The sequence below is a fragment of the Tachysurus vachellii genome, chromosome 16, assembly GCF_030014155.1.
Source record: "Tachysurus vachellii isolate PV-2020 chromosome 16, HZAU_Pvac_v1, whole genome shotgun sequence".
Lineage (NCBI taxonomy): Eukaryota > Metazoa > Chordata > Actinopteri > Siluriformes > Bagridae > Tachysurus > Tachysurus vachellii.
In genome coordinates, this window is record NC_083475.1 from 3,488,482 (window position 1) to 3,510,096 (window position 21,615).

At 36.2% G+C, this 21,615-nt stretch overlaps 1 protein-coding gene and 1 pseudogene across 3 annotated transcripts in view; one reads left to right on the forward strand and one right to left on the reverse strand.

Annotated features, from left to right (window-relative positions):
• LOC132858830 (NACHT, LRR and PYD domains-containing protein 12-like) overlaps window positions 1-21,615 on the reverse strand; it is a 291,009-nt gene that overhangs the window by 204,428 nt on the left and 64,966 nt on the right. The gene's annotated exons all lie outside the window — the stretch shown is intronic.
• LOC132859416 (NLR family CARD domain-containing protein 3-like) lies at window positions 764-20,975 on the forward strand (annotated as a pseudogene).

Consider the following 21,615-nt stretch of genomic DNA (forward strand, 5'->3'; position numbering starts at 1 on the left):
AAGGTAAGATGAAAACACAGTTATAAGATATACACATTTTTTTCTTGCAGTGCATAGGAGCAGATTGCAGTAAAAAATAATTCATGAATGGATTAAATAAAACTCATCAACAGTTACATTTACAAAGTCAAGAGTGTAATAGAAGTATACAGTGTAGAAAATATATTTTACTATAATTGTTTTGAATTATTGGTTAAAGCGTTTAGACACAGCTTTTTCCTCAAATCAAAATAAATTAAATTTCAGTAAATTATAAACCTGCAAAAGTAAGAGGAGTAATTTTAAAGTCTGAATATTAGTCAAAATGTGTAATAATTAATTTAACAAAAGCATATATAATTAGAAGATTGTAGACTTTTAATATATAGTTTTTTTTTATTTAGGGAACAATTCAACAGAATAAAAGATTAAAAATCTGTAGTAGTGAAACTCACTAAACAATGAACTACAGTGTATAGTTTTAACCATTATTATTATTTTTTTTTTAGTAAAAATGAATTAAAGATTTATAACAGTTTAACTTTGAAGCCAGTTGTTATGGTTTTGTATAGCAATAATACACAATTTGTCCCCTTTTTGAGCCTACTGTACTAAATCTATTAAAGAGAAAAATCTGAATATGAAACTTTACCACAGTCTCCTTATTAGAGATATTTGCGAGTCAGCTCTCAACCTTCAGCCAAAGAGCAGATTCAAAGAGTCGACTCATTCCCAAACAACACATCACCTGTTGTGATCAGACAAACACACGACTCCTCCTTCCTAAAGTTAAAGATTTTTTCTCTCAACCTCAACTACATTTTGTGGAGCGATTGGAAAAGTCAAGAAAATAGGGCAGAAACGGAGGTATTAATGTCACACAAGGACCGTTGACTAAAGGTGAGTTAATTCTTTATTATAAATGACTTTATATAAGAAGAACACGGATATATTGTAAAGAAAACCTGTGTAAAATCAGCTGTGTGTGAGGTAGAGTACAACCTTACCTGTAAAACAGGTTTAACCAGGTTTGTATGCAGTCCTTTCAGTCTCCTCTCTTCAGTTGCTCATGAACAAATCATACAGAATGTTTGTAGAAAATCACTATAGTATACTGACATAATGTGTTTTTAAAATAGATTTCTTTACATTTTGCTCTCTGAAAGTGTATTTATTCTGTAAACAGGTGTATGGAGTGAATCTAAATCTGACTGTTTCATTTTCGGGGAAGTCGAGAAAATTCAACCTGTCAAGAATTAAAACATTTTCAAATTCAATACCTGGGGAAAGTGTCCCGCATCCCAAGTGTCCCGGATGTTCCGGGAGTCTCCCGCATATTGATAGCGGCTCCCTGATGCCCGCAAATTAGTTACAATCTCCCGGAATCTAGAGCGAGTGAGCAAGAGCGCGCATGCGCGACAGAGAGGGAGGGGGCGCGAGAGACCTTGCGTGTGTGTGCCTCATTAAAGGCAGGGTCTCCGATTTTTGAGAAATGCTTCAGAAAACTGAGTCGGGCCGAATAATAAACAAAAATCAAAACAAACGTGTATCCAATGAGCAGAAAGGGGCGGGGCTTGTCAATATGGGCGGAGAGAGTGTTCAGTGCGCATGTGTGACATTAGCAGAAAGCGGTTTTTAGCATTGACATGGAGGATAAAAACAAAGAAAGAAAGCGAAGAAAGACTTACGATAAGGTAAGAAGTAGGACGTGTTAATATAGGATCAGCTTTCCAGCGCTGGAGAGAACTGAAGGAGCAGGAAGTTGGTCACATATTCACAGATTGGAGTTTCCTGAGTCAATAACTCCTGAGCTAAACGCTGTTACTACACAAATAACACCTCTTTTCTATCGTAGTAATGTAGAGACGCAGCTACAACCGTGTTTTGTGTAGTAACAGTGTTTAGCTCAGGAGTTATTGACTCGGGAAACTCCAATCTGTGAATATGTGGCCAACTTTACTTAAGACGCCGAGGAGCTTTTTTCCTTCTCGATAGGTGAGTTACGTTGGTTTTGCTTTGTTTCACAGAACTAATATATGCCTTTGTCCTTTACATGATTATGCTTGTGTGTCATTTTTGCTTGTTTGTTTATCTGTAATCGTATTGTTCTTCCCTTCAGCTATGATAGACACATTTCTTTCCATTATTTGCCTGGGTTACGTATGTATGTGTGGGCGGAGCTATCAATACAGGGGTGGGACCCATTTGGGTTAGGGGCGTGTTTGTTTTGGTGATTTCAAATGTCGACATTGGCTTTCAAAAATCGGAGACCCTGCCTTTAAGCGTATGTAAGACAGAGAGCATCCTGATTGGCCCGTTTCGGTAAGTCAACCAATCAATTGTCAGTGTGGGCGGGGCTTTTATCTCTTCTCCCGAACCGAATTAATCAGTGTATCTAGAAACAGGAGCGCCATCATGGCCTGTGGCAGAGGGAGAGAGCCCCAAAAAAGCACAGTATAAGACACATTTTACATGATTTTAAAACACGTGTTGACGTGACTTCAACACGTTTCTGCTCATGTGCAGATTTTTCAGTCCGGCTGGTTGCCAAGGCTACATGAAAACATCAAACTCCTTATAGACCTGTTTAAAGTTGTAATGGAATATAAATAAAAGCAGTTTACATAAATAGTATAAGCAGCTTATATAAATAGTAAAAGTCATCTACAGATTGTAATATAATTAACAAATAATTGGGTAACTACAATAAGGTTTATTAGTTAGCATTACTTTACTACATTAGTTAACATGAACTAATAATGATCTGCACTTATAAAGCATTTATTTATCTTTGTTAATGTTAATTTGAACATTTACTAATACATGATTCAAATCTTGTTAACATTAGTTAATGCACTGTTAACTAACATGAACAAACCATAAACAGCTGTATTTTTATTAACTAACATTAACAAAGATTAACAAATACAGTAATAAATGTACTGCTCATGGTTAGTTCATGTTAGATAATACGTTAACTAATGTTAACAAATGAGACCTTAATTGTAAAGTGTTACCAATAATTGCATAGGACTATAGAAATGATATACAGTATTATGCTTTTATATCTTTTAGGGACCACAACATGTTAGCGCATGGAAGGCTGCTCCAATATATCTCAGTTCTTCCATTCAGATAGTCTCACTGAGAAGGTGACTACAGCTGAGGTGTGTTTCACATCTTTTATTGTGGAACATAACCTGCCATTCCATGTGTGTAGGCACACAGGCGTTATTTAGCAAAATGTTTCCAGACTCTGAGATTGCAAAAAATTATGCCTGCTCTTCCACTAAAACGGCAGCTTATGATGAACCTGGCACTGGAACCTGAATGTTCAGAGGATTTGTACAAGTTAATCCAGACAGAAAAAAGGCCATACAGTATTATGGTTGATGAAAGCAATGACATCATGTGTGAGAAGGAGTGTGTTATTTTAGTCAGGTACTACAGTGAAGCACAGGATAAAGGGACAGTTGGATTTGTAGACATGCCAGTGTGCAATGATGCCAAAGCTGCCAACATATTCAACTGCATTGCATCATATATGCATGAAAAATGCCTTGAATGGTCTAATTGTGTAGGATTCAGCAGTGACAACTGCAATGTCATGATTGGTAAAAACAACTCTGTCTTATCAAGAGTGAAATCACAGGCACCTTATATATACAGTGTTGGCTGTCCAAGTCATTTGGTTAACATATGTGCCAAAACTGCTGCTAAAGAGCTCTGAATGTCACCTGAGGAATTGCTAATTGACATCTACTAATACTTTGAGAAAAGTTCAAAAAGAAGAGAAGACCTAAAGCAGTTTCATTACTTGCAATGTACAGTAGCCCAGGAGAGAGTACAAAAGCACTGTCCAACACATTGGCTTTCTTTAGGAAAAGGTTTGGACCGTCTGCTCAACCAATGGCCAGCCTTTAGGTCTTATTTTGAGTCACATAGTGAGAATCAGAGGTCCTGTAACATTCAGAGGTTGACAGACCCCACTATGAAACTTTACACTTGTTTTCTCCACAATGTCACACAGTGCGTTGATAAATTTAATTTGATTTTTCAAAACAAGGCACCAGTTCTATTTAAGTTAAATGACAGTGTGGAAGAACTCCTCCATGACATAGCAGGCAGATTTATTGTGCCAAAGGTATTGAGAGAACTGAAATTGGAAGAGATAGATGTGAGCAACCCTGAAATTCACTGTCCAGATGAAGAAGTTTTTGTTGGGTTCTTGACAAGGAGGCATTTGCTAAGTGAGGAAGATAAAGCGATTCTTCAAAGATGCCAAGATGATGTAAATCCAGAGCAAATTTTGACTTTGGCAGAGAGATTTCCAAATGTGATGAAGGCAGATGACAGAGAACAACTCCATTTAGAAATCCTGGATTATGTCTAACCTGTAAGCACTGGTGCCAAATTACAAGAATTTACCAGCTGATGAGTTCTGTGTGAAGCTGTCCAAAGTAAGATCTCTGAGCTCAGGGCAGAAGTTCTAACTGTGATGTGGAAAAGGCATTCAGCATTGTGCATCACATCAAGACAGAATTTAGGAGTCAGATGTCTCACCAAACACTTGTGAATCTGATGTCTTGCAAGATAAACAAATTCATTGACACAAAGTGCTATGAGGTTGAGGTTTGTGTAAAGTGTGTGTGTGTGTGTGTGTGTGTGTGTGTGTGTGTGTGTGTGTGTGTGTGTGTGTGTGTGTGTTTACCGGTTTGGCTCCATATTCACTTTGACCCTAATTATTATAAAGGACTTACTGAATATGAATGAATGATTTGGTGATAAGAAAGTGAGGTGTGTACAGTATATTGATCACTCAATAGTGTCACAACTCCAGCATGCAGGCAGTGACTCATATAACAGTGGGATTTATTATTTTCTTTTCCGCTGCAAAATAAGTGAATAGACACAGGCATGTGAACTGCTTACAGAAATTTTCACTTTTTAACTCACAGGAGACTTCATGTAACTGTGAGGTTGCCATCCAGTGCTGAACAACCTTGAACCTCAAGTGTTACAACACTTGGTTCACTGGATAATTCAAGATGCACATCTAGTTTAACATTGAGTTCAAACATATTTTACTTTTCAACAATTCTAGTCCAATAAACAACTCACTCATTGTGCTACATTTACACAAGATTATATATTTTTGTTTAATTAAACAATCAACGAGCAGCATTTTTTTAAGGATAACAATATGGAAATTAATTTGATAATATAATTGCACATTTGTTTGTGTGTTTTCTAGGAGTGTGATCCATTCCATCTGTGTGTTTGTGCAGATTTTACTCATTTTCAATGATGGAGACTCCTGATCTGGACACAGATAATGTTGCCCCAACATCAAACATCTGGTAACCTAAACATCCTTGTGTTCTAGTCAATAAATATTCACATCTAAATTATTACTTTCATACTTTCAATTTCATTATCCAAATGAAAAGTAAATAATATTTTTGAAATCTTAGTCACTACAATACACATTATAAGTAAAATGAACTAATTTAAAAACAGTAAAGAGTGTATTTAAATCAATAAATGATTGGCTTTATTGTTGTGCAGTAAACCCCAGGGAAAGAAATCAGAATCACCAGTACCTAGCTGTATCTCCATGAAGAGTTATCATTCTATGGATGAGCCTATGGATTTTAAAGATGGAGACTCCTCACTTCTACACAGGTAACTTCTCTTTATTGTTAATGTCACTGCTAAAGTGATACTTAAAGGCAAATATATCTAGAGAAACTAATGACATACTAAATACTAAACCACATTAACTAAAATAAACGCCACTTGTTTTTAAATGATGTTTTTTAATGAAGTGAAATTCATGTGTTTGTATGTGTGGTTTAAGTGTCCAAATACTTTTTGGGGTAAGTGTATGTTTGGTTATTGAACATTAGGCAGTATTAGACAGCCATTAACAAGAGACCAAGCCATAAACATCTTTGAGAGTTACACCATTTGAAATTGTTAATCTAGCCACATAGCACTCTTTAGTCTTCTGTGCTAATACAAGTCAAGTCAAAAAGCTTTCATGGTCAATTCAGCCACATAGAGATGACGTATTACAGGGAGAAATGAATTACTGTTCCTCTAGTATCACAGTGGTAAATAAAACACAGAGCTATATACAACAACACAGAGATAAGGACTAAAAAAGTAAGTTAACCGAGCCACATATGTGTATGTGTAAAACCAAAAAAACAGTGTATGACAAAGAGACAATGCAGACAGACAATACAACACACTACAGGACAGATACAAATTATTAATGACCATTAATAATAAGCTAACAGTCACCACTGACTATACAGGGAGTGCAGAATTATTAGGCAAATGAGTATTTTGACCACATCATCCTCTTTATGCATGCTGTCTTACTCCAAGCTGTATAGGCTCGAAAGCCTACAACCAATTAAGCATATTAGGTGATGTGCATCTCTGTAATGAGAAGGGGTGTGGTCTAATGACATCTACACCCTATATCAGGTGTGCATAATTATTAGGCAACTTCCTTTCCTTTGGCAAAATGGGTCAAAAGAAGGACTTGACAGGCTCCGAAAAGTCAAAAATAGTGAGATATCTTGCAGAGGGATGCAGCACTCTTAAAATTGCCAAGCTTCTGAAGCGTGATCATCGAACAATCAAGCGTTTCATTCAAAATAGTCAACAGGGTCGCAAGAAGCGTGTGGAAAAACCAAGGCGCAAAATAACTGCCCATGAACTGAGAAAAGTCAAGCGTGCAGCTGCCAAGATGCCACTTGCCACCAGTTTTGCCATATTTCAGAGCTGCAACATCACTGGAGTGCCCAAAAGCACAAGGTGTGCAATACTCAGAGACATGGCCAAGGTAAGAAAGGCTGAAAAACGACCACCACTGAACAAGACACACAAGCTGAAACGTCAAGACTGGGCCAAGAAATATCTGAAGACTGATTTTTCTAAGGTTTTATGGACTGATGAAATGAGAGTGAGTCTTGATGGGCCAGATGGATGGGCTCGTGGCTGGATCGGTAAAGGGCAGAGAGCTCCAGTCCGACTGAGACGCCAGCAAGGTGGAGGTGGAGTACTGGTTTGGGCTGGTATCATCAAAGATGAGCTTGTGGGGCCTTTTCGGGTTGAGGATGGGGTCAAGCTCAACTCCCAGTCCTACTGCCAGTTTCTGGAAGACACCTTCTTCAAGCAGTGGTACAGGAAGAAGTCTGCATCCTTCAAGAAAAACATGATTTTCATGCAGGACAATGCTCCATCACACGCGTCCAAGTACTCCACAGCGTGGCTGGCAAGAAAGGGTCTAAAAGAAGAAAAACTAATGACATGGCCTCCTTGTTCACCTGATCTGAACCCCATAGAGAACCTGTGGTCCATCATCAAATGTGAGATTTACAAGGAGGGAAAACAGTACACCTCTCTGAAGAGTGTCTGGGAGGCTGTGGTTGCTGCTGCACGCAATGTTGACGGTGAACAGATCAAAACACTGACAGAATCCATGGATGGCAGGCTTTTGAGTGTCCTTGCAAAGAAAGGTGGCTATATTGGTCACTGATTTGTTTTTGTTTTGTTTTTGAATGTCAGAAATGTATATTAGTGAATGTTGAGATGTAATATTGGTTTCACTGGTGAAAATAAATAATTGAAATGGGTATATATTTGTTTTTTGTTAAGTTGCCTAATAATTATGCACAGTAATAGTCACCTGCACACACAGATATCCTCCTAAAATAGCTAAAACTACAAACAAACTAAAAACTACTTCCAAAAATATTCAGCTTTGCTATTAATGAGTTTTTTGGGTTCATTGAGAACATGGTTGTTGTTCAATAATAAAATTAATCCTCAAAAATACAACTTCCCTAATAATTCTGCACTCCCTGTAAACTTGTAAATTCTGTTGGTTGTAACTATTATGGTTGTAAAATTAAGTTCTCATTAAAATAAAAATAAAATAGTTGGATATATAAAAAAGAGACTAAAGCACTGTATATTGTTGTGCATTAAGCCTTCATTATATTAAAAAGTTATTTAAAAGAGTAAAGAGTAAATCAATACAATACATTATTGGCTTCAATGTTGTGCAGTAAACTCTGGGGAAAGAGATCAGAATCAACAACACCCAGCTGTATCTCCATGAAGAGTGATCAGTTTATGTTTAAGCCTACGGATTTTAAAGATTTAAAGATCTCACTTCAACACCGGTAATTTCTCTTTATTGTTAATGTCACACTTAAAATGAAATGTAACCAGATAAACAGGATGGTTAAATAAAGCTAAATGATTATGATCTTTATGAAGCCAAAATGAAGCGTCTAAAGTTAGTCTAAAGTTAAAACCTTAATGTAAGTCTATTTTGATGAACTGTTTGACTTGAAATGTTTACTTGTGGAATGTTTCAAACAAATGTCACTTGAATTGAATTTCATACATTTTGTAAGTGTGGCTTAAGAGACAAAATAGTTTTTTTGCAGTATGTTCGGTCATTACAGGCTATACCACTGCTTAGCATAATTTAGCCAGTGACAGGATACCAAGCAATAAGAATTTTATAGAGTTATACCAGAATTCACTCAGGAAATCTACAGAGCTGCTGTGTGGTCACTGTAAGACAGAGGTATCGAACTAAAATTGAAAGAGGTCCAGTAAGAGAAAATTTCTTCTAGCGAAGGTCCGGAAGATCATAATGTCTAACTAGTTAGTGTGATATATTTATGTAGCCTAGTAGTTGTATCGACATCTGCAAGCAATCAATACCTGACTGTCAAATCAAATAAATTCAGTACAATCCAAAAACCTTTTGACAATATTTATTGTCACGTAACATAGAACTGAACATATGTATGACTGTAGATATGTATAATATTCTCTCATTAAATAAATAAAAGTAGGGCTACATTTCAAAATAAGAGAAAATAAATAAAATGTGAAAATTGTGTGTTTTAAATAAAGTGCTTAACTTTCCCTTTTATATCTCAGTGAGAGAACTGAGCTCTAGCTTGCCAGGATGTTAAACCTGGGCTTGAATGGAGTCAGGGCCGCTCTCATACACATGTGGAGGTGCTCATTAGTGACCCTGGAACCATATTTAGTTTGGATTATGTTCATTGTAGAGAAAACTGCCTCTCAGTTGTATGTAGAGCCAAACATAGTCAGGATGTATAGGGCTACTTTCCTCAGACCTGGGAAAGCTGTCTCAGGTACGCTGTCTTCAGATTTGAGTGGATATGTTTGTTCAGAACCTTTATGTTTTGTCTCATAATGGCGTTTCACATCGAAGTCAACTTTTCTTTTTTGGAGAGCGCCATTTGTTCGTTATTCTCCCTTTCTCCGTCTCACTCGTCTGTTTCTCTCCCTTTCTCCGTCTCACTCGTCTGTTTCTCTCCCTTTCTCTGTCTCACTCGTCTGTTTCTCTCCCTTGTTTTCTACATGTATCGCTATCTTTCTTTCACGTGTAACTTTACTCTAATTCTCTCTCATCTGTCTTGCACTGTTGAGTCGCAGTGTTTACTTCAGGAATGCACAGACTTGATTGGCTCAGTGTTATCACGTGGGATGGCTTAACTTGCATGCAATTGGTCTGGGCGTTCCCACTACCTTTACCGTAAAGATTGCAAAAGCTGCGCCTAGTAAAATAGAAGCGGCCCGTCAAGTTTCAAATCATAACCTTTTGTTTTGGCTGTAGGTCCGGGTCCGGATTGGACAGCTTCTGGGTCCGGACCCGGACCGCGGTCCACCTGTTAGTGACCTCTGCTGTAAGACATGAGCAGGAATATTTAAAACACTCAGTGGATATGTTTTAGATCTTCAAATCAAATTAAAATGTTATTTGTCACATACACATGCAGTGAAATGCTTTAAGTTTTCACATATCCCAGGTTATGATGTGCCTGGGGTCAGAGCGCAGGGTCAGCCATAGTGCGGTGCCCCTGGAGCAGGTTAGGTTAAGGGCCTTGCTCAAGGACCCAATGTTGATGTCTCAGCAGCTTGTGGGCTTTATCCCCGACCTCCTGATCAGTAACCTAAAGCCTTAAACACTTCAACCATCACGTCCTCTTCTTGTTTGGAGTTTCCCTTTAAAGGCTGTGCTACACAGAAATTAGCACCAATTTTAATAGTATAATAGGAAAATATCTGTAGACTGACAGAAATGTATTTTTATTATTAAATAAATGCTATTTTGATGAAATCCAAGTTGTTGCCTCACAGTTCCAGGGTCCCCAGTGTCTGTTTGTGTGGATTTTACATGTTCTCTCCTTCTCCATGTAGGTTTCCTTCAGGTTCTCCAGTTTCCTCCCACCTCCCAAACACATGGCAGTACTGTAGGTGGATTAGTGAACATATATTGCCCCTATGTGTGATGGAACCTTTCTGACAAGATTTCTTAAAACTATATCATTATTTGTATCTGTTTAGAACACATTACCTATCTATTCAGAGTGATGGATTCAGTCACACCCTAACAGACAAATATATATAAACATAAAATAACTAGTGTTAAAATGGGACCAGTTTCACCTCCATTTTTTCTCCAGTTTCATAATATTTTTAGCCACAGGGTAATAGGTATTAGGCACTGTGTAAAATGAAGTCTAAAGTTTAGAGTTTAGTGTTTAAGACATGAACATGATCAGATACAATGTTTGTTGACAGTGTTCAACAGAAGACAGGAGACAGAACAGAAACAAACATCACAGATACAAGGTAAGATCGTAAACCAAAATGAATGTGAGACAATGCCCATTGTTAAAAGAGCTATACAATTAAAATTTAATTGAATTGAATGGACTGTTACAATGACTGTTTTGGTATTATAATCCTCTCTGTTGCTATTTACTGCAGAGTGATGCGATTATAAAACAGAAAAAAAAACATACAGTAGATGAAGGAAAACACATACTGAGAACATCATAAAAAAAATATCTGTGGTAACCAGTCAGAAAATAGTGATCTTAAAGTCTAATAATTGAAGTCCATGTCTCACCACATCTTCCTGCTTCACCATATCACAGGCACGACCCAGAATCTGCAGCTGTAAATGAATTCCAGAAAAAGTTCAAATTAAATCTGATGAAGAAGTTTCAGTGTTTGAATGGAGTGATAATAAACCTGGGAACCCAAACACTCCTGAATGAGATCTACACAGAGCTCTACATCACAGAGGGAGACAGTGGAGAAGTCAATAATGAACATGAGGTGAGACAGATCGAGGCAGCATCCAGGAGAAGAACAACAGAGGAAACACCAATTAAATGCAATGACATCTTTAAGCCTTTATCTGAACAAGACAAACCCATCAGAACTGTGCTGACAAAGGGAGACGCTGGCATTGGAAAAACAGTCTCTGTGCAGAAGTTCATTCTGGACTGGGCTGAAGGGAAAGTAAATCAGGATGTCCACCTCATATTTCCACTTCCTTTCAGAGAGCTGAACTTGATGAAGGACCAGACACTGAGTCTGATGGAGCTCCTTCATGTCTTTTTTAAGGAAACAAAAGAAACAGAAATGTCCAGTTTGGAAAAGGTTCTGTTCATTTTTGACGGATTGGACGAGTGTCGTTTTCCTCTAGATTTCCAGAACACAGTGAGAGTTTGTGATGTAACTGAATCAGCATCAGTGCCTGTGCTGCTGATAAACCTGATCAAAGGGAATCTGCTTCCCTCTGCTCTCATCTGGATCACCTCCAGACCTGCAGCAGCTGATCAAATCCCCTCTGAGTGTGTGGATCGAGTCACAGAGGTACGAGGGTTCAATGACCCACAGAAGGAGGAGTACTTCAGGAAGAGGATCAGTGATCAGAGCCTGGCCAATAATATCATCACACACCTGAAGTCATTAAGAAGCCTCTACATCATGTGTCACATCCCAGTCTTCTGCTGGATTTCAGCCACTGTTCTAGAGAGAATGTTGGGTGAAGCAGAGAGTAGAGAGATCCCCAAGACTCTGACTCAAATGTACACACACTTACTCATCATTCAGACAAACATCATTAGAGAAAAATACTCAAAGAAGCAGGAGAGTGATGAAGAAATGCTTCTTAAACTGGGACAACTGGCTTTTCAGCAGCTGAAGAAAGGGAACCTGATCTTCTATGATGAAGACCTGAGAGAGTGTGGTATTGATGTGAGAGAAGCAGCAGTGTACTCAGGTGTGTGTACTCAGATCTTCAGAGAGGAGTTTGGGCTTCACCAGAGTAAAGTGTACTGCTTTGTTCATCTGAGCATTCAGGAGCATCTCGCAGCTCTGTATGTGTACCTGACCTTCATGAAGAGGAGGAGAAATGTTCTTGTACAATACAATTTCAAATGGATGAAAAAAAATACAATCTCAGATGTACACAAGAGTGCTATAGATCAGACTTTAGAAAGTCAGACTGGACATCTGGATCTTTTCCTTCGCTTTCTTCTGGGTCTTTCACTGGAGTCAGAAACTCTTACGTGTTTTAGTAAGACAGACAGGAAGTAGCTCACAGAGCATAAAGGAAACAGTTCAGTACATTAAGGAGAAGATCAGTAAAGATCTTTCTACAGAGAAATCCATCAATCTGTTCCACTGTCTGAATGAACTGGGTGATAATTCTCTAGTGGAGGAAATCCAACACTACCTGAAAAGTGGAAAACAACGTAAACTGTCTTCTTCACAGTGGTCTGCTCTGGTATTTGTGTTACTGACATCAGCACAGGAGCTGGATGAGTTTGACCTGAGTAAATATTTTAGTACAGATAAGATAACAGAAGATGTTGTTCTGAAGATGATGCCTGTGATTACAGCATCCAGTAAAGCAATGTAAGTAAATCTGAATATAACTGTTCTACTGTTACAGTGTTAGAGAGAAACTGAACACACTCTAATATGGACTTTGGGATGTTCTGACCTGAAGGTGATACAGAGTGGAGTTAATGTAAATAGATAAATTAGGGAATAAAAACTGCATTAATAAATGAATGATACTGAAGGGAAGCTATTAAACATTTAGAAGCAGGTGATTACATTTGAGAGAGTTTTGAAGTTTTGTAGTTATGACTTATCTTAATATCTTAAAATAATTAGGAAGTTAATGCTGGTTTTATGTTGGATGTTTGATGTATATTAAACACACCTGTGTACCAGATATAAAGAACCATGTTTACTGCAGTAATGAAAAATTCTAATCCCCAAAAAGATTTACTTCATTATTAAGTTTTATTTGTTAGGTGGAAAGTCACAAAGTCTTGCAAAGTCTTCTAATCATTAGAGGAAACATTTTTATACTACTACTACTACTACTACTACTACTACTACTACTAATAATAATAATAATAATAATAAGTATATATATAACTATTATTATTATTATTATTATTATTATTATTATTATTATTATTATTATTCATTTGTGACATTGACCAAAGCAGTTTCTATACCCTGTTTTGTCATTTTTCATCACACTCATTTGATGTGTAAAATGACCACTGGACTACTGAGTATAGTAAAAGTTTAGAAATAAGAAAATCATTTATTTTCTTTAATAAGAAAATAAATAATTGCTTCTGATCATTTGGGTTGCTGCAGTTCTGTAAAGAGCTTTTGGAGGTTTCACTTGATTTATCTTCAAGTCAACAGGCTACTGAGCTGCAACTTCACATTCATTAGTCTAACATTTCTTACTTTAGATTAGTGTTCCATCGTCAGTGAGGGGAAAAATAAGGGACTCATCCCCAGAGGTGGGAGTAAGTCACACATGTGCAAGTCTCAAGTAAGTCTCAAGTCTTAACCTTCAAGTCTCAGGCAAGTCCGAGTCATTTTTTGTGAGAGTCAAGTCAAGTCACTGCTTTATGTCAAGCAATTCAAGTCAAGTCGTAGCTTGAGTCAACAAGTCACTGGCAAGTCATACAGTCATGTTTGATGATTTAACTAAATGTATAGATATTAAACAAAGTTAAATCTACAGTATTTATGGACTATGAGAGTTTTATTTGCACCAAAAAAATATTATATGCATTTATTTTTAAATGGTGTCCACATACAGGTGAGTTGTAAATACAATAAAAATCTGAAAATGAATAAAAATCAAAACTACAAAGAATAAGATGTAAATGTAACTGAAATAAGGCCAAAATAAAAGCATGAAAAGTTTCAGTATGCCTCAAACATGGCAGAAGACCATGGAAAAGTACATATTTTAAAAAGTTTCTATGCAACCAAATGGCATTTTTTGAGCAGGCATTCCCTTTTAATGGGACATGAACACATCCTTAAATTAGATCCTTCTTTTTAACAACAGAATAACAACAACAATCAATCACGTCAATCAAAAAATGTAAATTATTGAATCACACAAACCTTGAAGTGAATTAACTATTTGGGAGAGAGAGAGAGAGAGAGAGAGAGAGAGAGAGAGAGAGAGAGAGATGATTGAAGTGAGTGTAATTTATTAATTAAAGGGATAGTTCACCTAAAAATGAAAATTCTGTCCTCTTTTTCTCACCCTTATGATGTTACAAACCTGAATAATGTATTTCTTTGTTTTGATGAACACACATGTAGATGTTGACGAATCTACATGTATCTACAATTTCTTTGTTTTGATGAAAACGGAGGAAGATATTTTAAGGAATGTTTGTAACCAAACCATTCATGAGCCCCATTCTCTTCCATAGTGGGGAAAAAAGAATACTATAAAAGTGAATGGGGCTCATGAATGGTTTGGTTACAAACATTCCTTAAAATATCTTCCTCAGTGTTCATCAAAACAAAGAAATTTATGCAGGTTTGTAACATCATGAGGGTGAGAAAATTATGAAAGAATTTTTTTTATTTTTGGGTGAACTATCCCTTTAAATTGAATGTGTGTGCGTGTGCATGAAAGAATATATATATATATATATATATATATATATATATATATATATATATATATATATATATATATATATATATATATATATGTGCCCCGCCTCCACCTTGTGTGTGTGGAGTTTGCATGTTCTCCCCGTGCCTCGGGGGTTTCCTCCGGGTACTCCGGTTTCCTCCCCCGGTCCAAAGACATGCATGGTAGGTTGATTGGCATCTCTGGAAAATTGTCCGTAGTGTGTGATTGCGTGAGTGAATAAGAGTGTGTGTGTGTGTGTGTGCCCTGTGATGGGTTGGCACTCCGTCCAGGGTGTCTCCTGCCTTGATGCCCGATGACGCCTGAGATAGGCACATTCTCCCCGTGACCCGAGGTAGTTTGGATAAGCGGTAGATGAATGAAAAGGATGAATATATATGTGCATCCCCATAAAAAATCCATACGCTGTTCACTCAAAGCCTAACACTGAAGACCAATTATAAGTGCTATTGCAAAAAAGCTGACATTTCCCATAAACAGTAACCAACCATTTACACTACGTGGCACTTGCAAAAAATTTAATTAGATAGAACTTTGTCATTCAATTGTGGTCGCATACTGCTGTTCTTTTCTTCTCATCTTGCACAAAATCCCGGTACCCGAACTTAATTATTTTTGGTGTAGCGCCTTCCATGTCTCGTCACGACTGTTAAGGTTTATTAGTTAGTGCGCGCGCTCCATCTGCTTGTCTGCTGTGTCACGTGGTTAGATTACGCTCTTGTGTGCGTTTAAAAACAGATTTAAAGAAACAAACAAAAAAACAAGTTATTTCGAGTCATTTAACTCAAGTCCGAGTCAAGTCTCAAGTCATGAGTGTCAAGTCAAAGTCAAGTCGAGTCTTTTTTTAATATTTGCCAAGCAAGTCTCAAATGTGCGACTTAAGTCTGACTCGAGTCAAGTCATATGACTCGAGTCCCCCATCTCTGCTCATCCCTAGAAAGTTTATTTCATATAATATTTGACTTATAATATCTATGAGAAATTGAAATAATTATTTATTTAAATTTTTCTACATTCCTATAGGCCTTACAATATTTATGAATTATGAAATGCCTTATCATCCTAACATCCCAGTTCCCCAAACACTATATGCCCATGTGTAAATGACAATAAAAGGGACCTAATGCTGTAATAAACAGTGAGGAGTGAAAACATAGTAATGTAATGTCTGCATCTTAAATGACATTTTTCTAACATTTGTTTGTTCAGTACCTGAATAAAGGAAGGCAAAAGGTTGGTGTGAGTCTCAGTTGGGTTCAGATTTATTGTTGCGATGTCTTTATAGATCATTTTGATGTTATAAAATAAATGGTGTGAACTCTCTAAATTGATTAAATTGGTTTGTACAGCATGCTAGGGACATGTCTCCTTTATAATAACGACAGAATACATAAAAGAAAACGGTGATCATTTAAATATTTCATCTTTGTTAAAAGGAATTGTTGAGCACTTGTCAGAGATAGTATTTGAGTTGAGTATATTATTTGATATTGGTCAATATTTCATGTGTAAGTGGCTCATTTTTGTGGATTTCATGTAAAGTTCTGTATGAAAGATTATTGTAAGAAAATGGTAAATTACGGTGTGTTCACTGAGTTAAATGAGCTTTACAACATTAAAGAATTAAAGACATTATTCAGTCGGGATGCTACGCCATGAACCCTCAATTTTTGAAAGTTGATAAAACAAAAAAAAATCTCCATTCACTTCAGCATGACCTGCTCTATGCTCAATTTTATACTGTGGAATTCATTAATAATTCCTGTTCAAAATCACAATATCTGGCAATATTATTGTGCCAGGAAGTAGACTTTACATTATAAAATGGAAATTCTAAAGTGTTAGTTGAAAAATCTCACTCAGATCACTTTGAAATGATCTACTCTATTCTAAGAATATATATTAGCTAATTTTACTGTGGAATTGTTTAGTAATTCCCTTTTAAAATCAGTATATTGATTACATTGTTAAATTAATATAATTTAGACAGTGGGCAACATTTAATCCATTGTAAAATGGAAAAATCACATTGATTGTTGATCAAACTGACTTATATCACTTCTGGATGACCTACTCTGTGCTTAAAATAAAGATTAATCAAGCCTTTTATTATGGTTTAACTGCAGTAAGATCTGCTCCTTTACCTAAGAAAAACTTTTCATAAAAATTGTGACTAAACAAATGTGTTTTCATCCTGGGGCCAATGCAGTGTGGATAAGATAGGAGTGATGTGTTCATATCTTCTGGTTCTAGTTAGGACTCTAGGTACTGTGTTCAGGACTAACTGGAGCTTGTTTATGTTCCTACTGGAACATCCAGACTTTACCCATTTTAATGACATCAACATGTAGATGTCGACTGCAGTGTCACTTTAACCATATTGTCTAATTGGTGTTTGTACTTTCAGTATTAATAAAAATGAGAAGATTCAGTGAAAGCTTTGAGGACGTGTTTGATCATTTGCACTAGTGTGAGTTCATTGTTTTATTTTATTTCCTTTAGTATCAGCTGTGATTCACTTGGAGTAAAAAGTTGGTCATCTCTGGACTCAGCGCTCAGATCAGAAACCTCCAATCTGAGAGAACTTCATCTGACTGTGAAAACAATGGATCTGTCTTATAATAAACTAGGAGACTCAGGAGTGTCTGCTGGACTGGAGAATCCTCATTGTAAAGTGGAGACACTAAAGTAAGATCATCTCTCTGAGACTCACAATAACTCACTAAAAGCAGCAGTTATATACAGTGTTGTTTTTCACCTGAAATGTTCTGTAACATTACAACATTCAGAACAAATTGATTAGTCATTAAGTGATAATGATTTCTCTTCAGAATCACTTATGCAGTAAAGATATACATAAATGAGAAAATCTCTAAAAATCCTGAGACACTATTTTTAACGCCAGCAAACCATTTGCAGCTCAAAAAAAACTTAATATCAATATTTGTAAATAATATAATAACATAATATCACTGGTGAAGCTCCAGGGTCCTGGTCCCACCCATTTGGAGTCCTGGTCCACCTACATAAACTTTGTTATAATGTTAGAATTATTAATAAACCCCAGTTGTCACTCACTAGGAGCTGCTGCTTTAAGAGACTGTGTCTTTACCCCTGAAACTCCTACACTGTAATCAGAGGATATAATAAGATGAAATGTGTTTCAGTTTGTGTTTACACTGGAGAACAGTGTCAGAGTGGAGATTGGACTCATCTGAGAGCTGAAGAACAGAACTGCAGTTGGTTTAGAAGTACATGGGGCAACACCAACACACAGTCATTTTAACTCTAATTAAAACACTGAATAAATTTATTTAATATTATTTGATGTGGCGGTGGTTCATTCTGACTATTCTGTTAAAATCATCACTTAAATGAAATTATAATAAATAATTTATCAAACTAAATAATAATCAGACAAATATAATGAATCTCCTCATAGACTGAAAATAAATCTCAGCTAAAACAATTTGTGTGATTTCTCAGTTATTTTAAAACATTTTAAAATAATATAATATTTTACTAAATATTATTAATTATTTTCCATTCATGATTTATCATGGACTATATGTGTAATTAAAAAAAATGTCCTGTGTTTGACCTGATAGACTTTAAATATCATGTACACGATGCTAAGTGTCCATACACATTAATGTTGACAGGTGACACAATCCTATTGATTGGTGAAGCTGGGGTGTGTGTGTGTGTGTGTGTGTGTGTGTGTGTGTGCTCGCTACATAAACAACTGATAAATTAACAGATCTCTTTCAGCTCATTGTACTCTTTTTACAGTCATGTAAGCTGATTTTGAGTTTCTTCTCATTCACATTTATTGTGTTATAGTCTATTTAATGTAAGGAAACATTGTCACTAGAAATCTTTGTTTGTGGTTTGGCTCTGTTTTATGTCAATTATTTATTGAATATATCTGACAATGATTTATTAATTGTAATAAAGGGTTTTAAAATCTGTTGATGAAGAGTGTGTCATTGTGTCTCTCTACAGGTTGCGTGATTGTGGTGTCTCAGATGAAGGCTGTGCTGCTCTGACTTCAGCTCTGAGATCAAACCCCTCACACCTGAGGGAACTGGATCTGTCTGATAATAATCTAGGAGACTCAGGAGTGAAGATTCTCTCTGCTGTACTGGAGAATCCTCACTGTAAACTGGAGACAATGAGGTAAGATCATCTTTCTGAGAGTCACATGACCTGCTCCTCAGAAAGACACATTCTCTAATAGTGAGACTGAAGCAGAAGTTTTAGGTTCATCATCAATGTCCTGAGGAGGAAGTTTGTTTCTTTTCACTGCACACTGATGATTTCTCACAGACTCTGATGTAACTGCAATGTGTCTGAAATTACTGTGAAATTGACTAAAACATTGGAACTAATCACACAAACTGGAGCTGGGACACAAACTAAATGTAAAGAAGTTATCTGTATTATAATATAAGAACATGTAAAAATATGTCCAATGTACAAGTGCGTCTGTTTTACACTCTAACTGTTATAAAAAAATTAAATTGTAATAAGACTCCACTGTAGAAAACAGAATGATACAGAGCTGAATGAATTAAACTTACATTATACTGTCAGTATTGTACTATACATTTGTGTTGTCAAGGTTTTTGTTAGAAACACAAGTCTATCAACATGATCCAGCTTTAGTGAGGACCACAAGAGAGTAACAATATTCCCCCAGTACTAAAAGCCCTCTCTGAAGGGGAACCTACACCTGACCTAAATGATATTAAAAACTGGAGACTGCTCAGTTTGTTATTCAGAGATTATAAATTACTCTCCGAGGTCTTGGCCAACAGACTGAGTGAAGTCTTAGAACAAGTCATCCATCGTGATCAGACAGATTGTGTCCCAGGAAGATGAATTTTTATAATATTTCTGTTATCTTGGATATTTTAGATACAGTATCAGTAAGGGTCTTAACCAGATTTTGGTCTAGTGTCAGTAGACCTAGAAAAGACTTTTGACCGAGTCAAACACAACTATTTATGAATGTGTTCACAGCATTTAGTTTTAGTCCTGATTTTGTTTCCGTGATAAAGGTTTTGTACAGTGATGTAGAAAGTATACTGAAAGTTAATGGTGACTTATGTGGTTCCTTATAAAGTTAGACAAGGTTGTGTCTTGTCTGGTGTGTTGTATACTTTAGTAATAGAAACACTTTTAAACAAGTTAAGAACAGATCTGTACTGATTATATATTCTGAAGTTCACAAACCTGTTCATCTGAAGTTCATCAACCTGTTCATGATGAGGATGTTGATGATGATGATGATGATGATGATGATTTAATTAGTGATCAGAGGGAAGTTTAATGTTAGAAATATTAAAAGAGTTTAAAAACATCTTTGCTACAAAAGTAAACTGATATACAGTAAATGTAAATACATGGATGTCCATATTGTTTACAGAGTTAAACAGTTTCATGCCTTTCTGCAGTGTAATAGATGAATATTTATGGTGTTGTAGTCTATTTGATGTGAGGAAACATTCTCACTAGAAATCTTTGTTTGTGGTTTGGTTCTGTTTCTATCAAAATTATTTAATGCATATCTGACAATGTTTTAGTAATTACAATAAAGGGTTTTAAAATGTGTTGATGAGTGTGTCATTGTGTCTCTCTACAGGTTGCGTAAGTGTGGTGTCTCAGATGAAGGCTGTGCTGCTCTGACTTCAGCTCTAAGATCAAACCCCTCACACCTGAGACACCTGAGTCTGTCTGATAATAATCTAGGAGACTCAGGAGTGAAGATTCTCTCTGCTGTACTGGAGAATCCTCACTGTAAACTGGAGACACTGAGTTAAGATCATATATTAAAACATTAATAATAAATCATGGTCTAATTTTCATCCAGGTCGTAATAATAGATAAACACATTCTGTATAAATAAAACAGTCTCAGTTGTTCTTGTCAATACTGAATAAACCATTTACACTTTCACAGTCTGGGCTTAAAAAATACACCAATGAACTAACAACTTCTCCAAAAACTAATTAGAGTTTGACCCTGTTTTAGGCCCCGCCGATCATAGGTCAGGCCCCCTCACTCTACTCCTTTTTCCACTTTTCTCTGTAGAAATCTCGACTTGCAGTCAGATGATAATTAATAATCCCACATTGTATCTGAGGACTGAGGAGATGTAACTACCAGACTAACACTTATCACTGTGTTAATGAGTAGTATGTGAATGTGGATTTAGATGAATGAGGACTTCCTGTTTTACAGATCTGATTTATTTGCCACAGATTTGATCAATAATGTTAAATTGTTAACTGCTAAAAGAAGGTTTTCTTTTCTCTTCTCATTTCTAAAATCTTCTAAAACTGGATGTGATTTAATCATCACTGAAAGATTTTTGAAGTGATTTATTCATTTAGACGACTAGTTAGTTAGTTTTCTTACAAAAATACTAGTTGTGGATTTAAGGTTGTTTAGCTAAACAAGTTTACATGTGTAATTGTAGCAAAGATCTTTACAGTGAAATAAAATGTAAAACTGAAATAATAAAATGTTCTGCAGCACAAAGTTACATTCATGTTTCTTACATTATATCATGAAAAAAAGACAAACAAACAAACAAATAAATAAAGGCTTTGTCGCTGTTTTTGCAAAAAAAATAATAAATAAATCTGTTTTCAGGTTTCTGTAAAATTCTTGTGGGCCTGTGATCAAAGTGATCAAACTCTAGAAATGTCCCTGTGTACAACCAGTGAAGAGTGTGTCATTGTGTCTCTCTACAGGTTGTG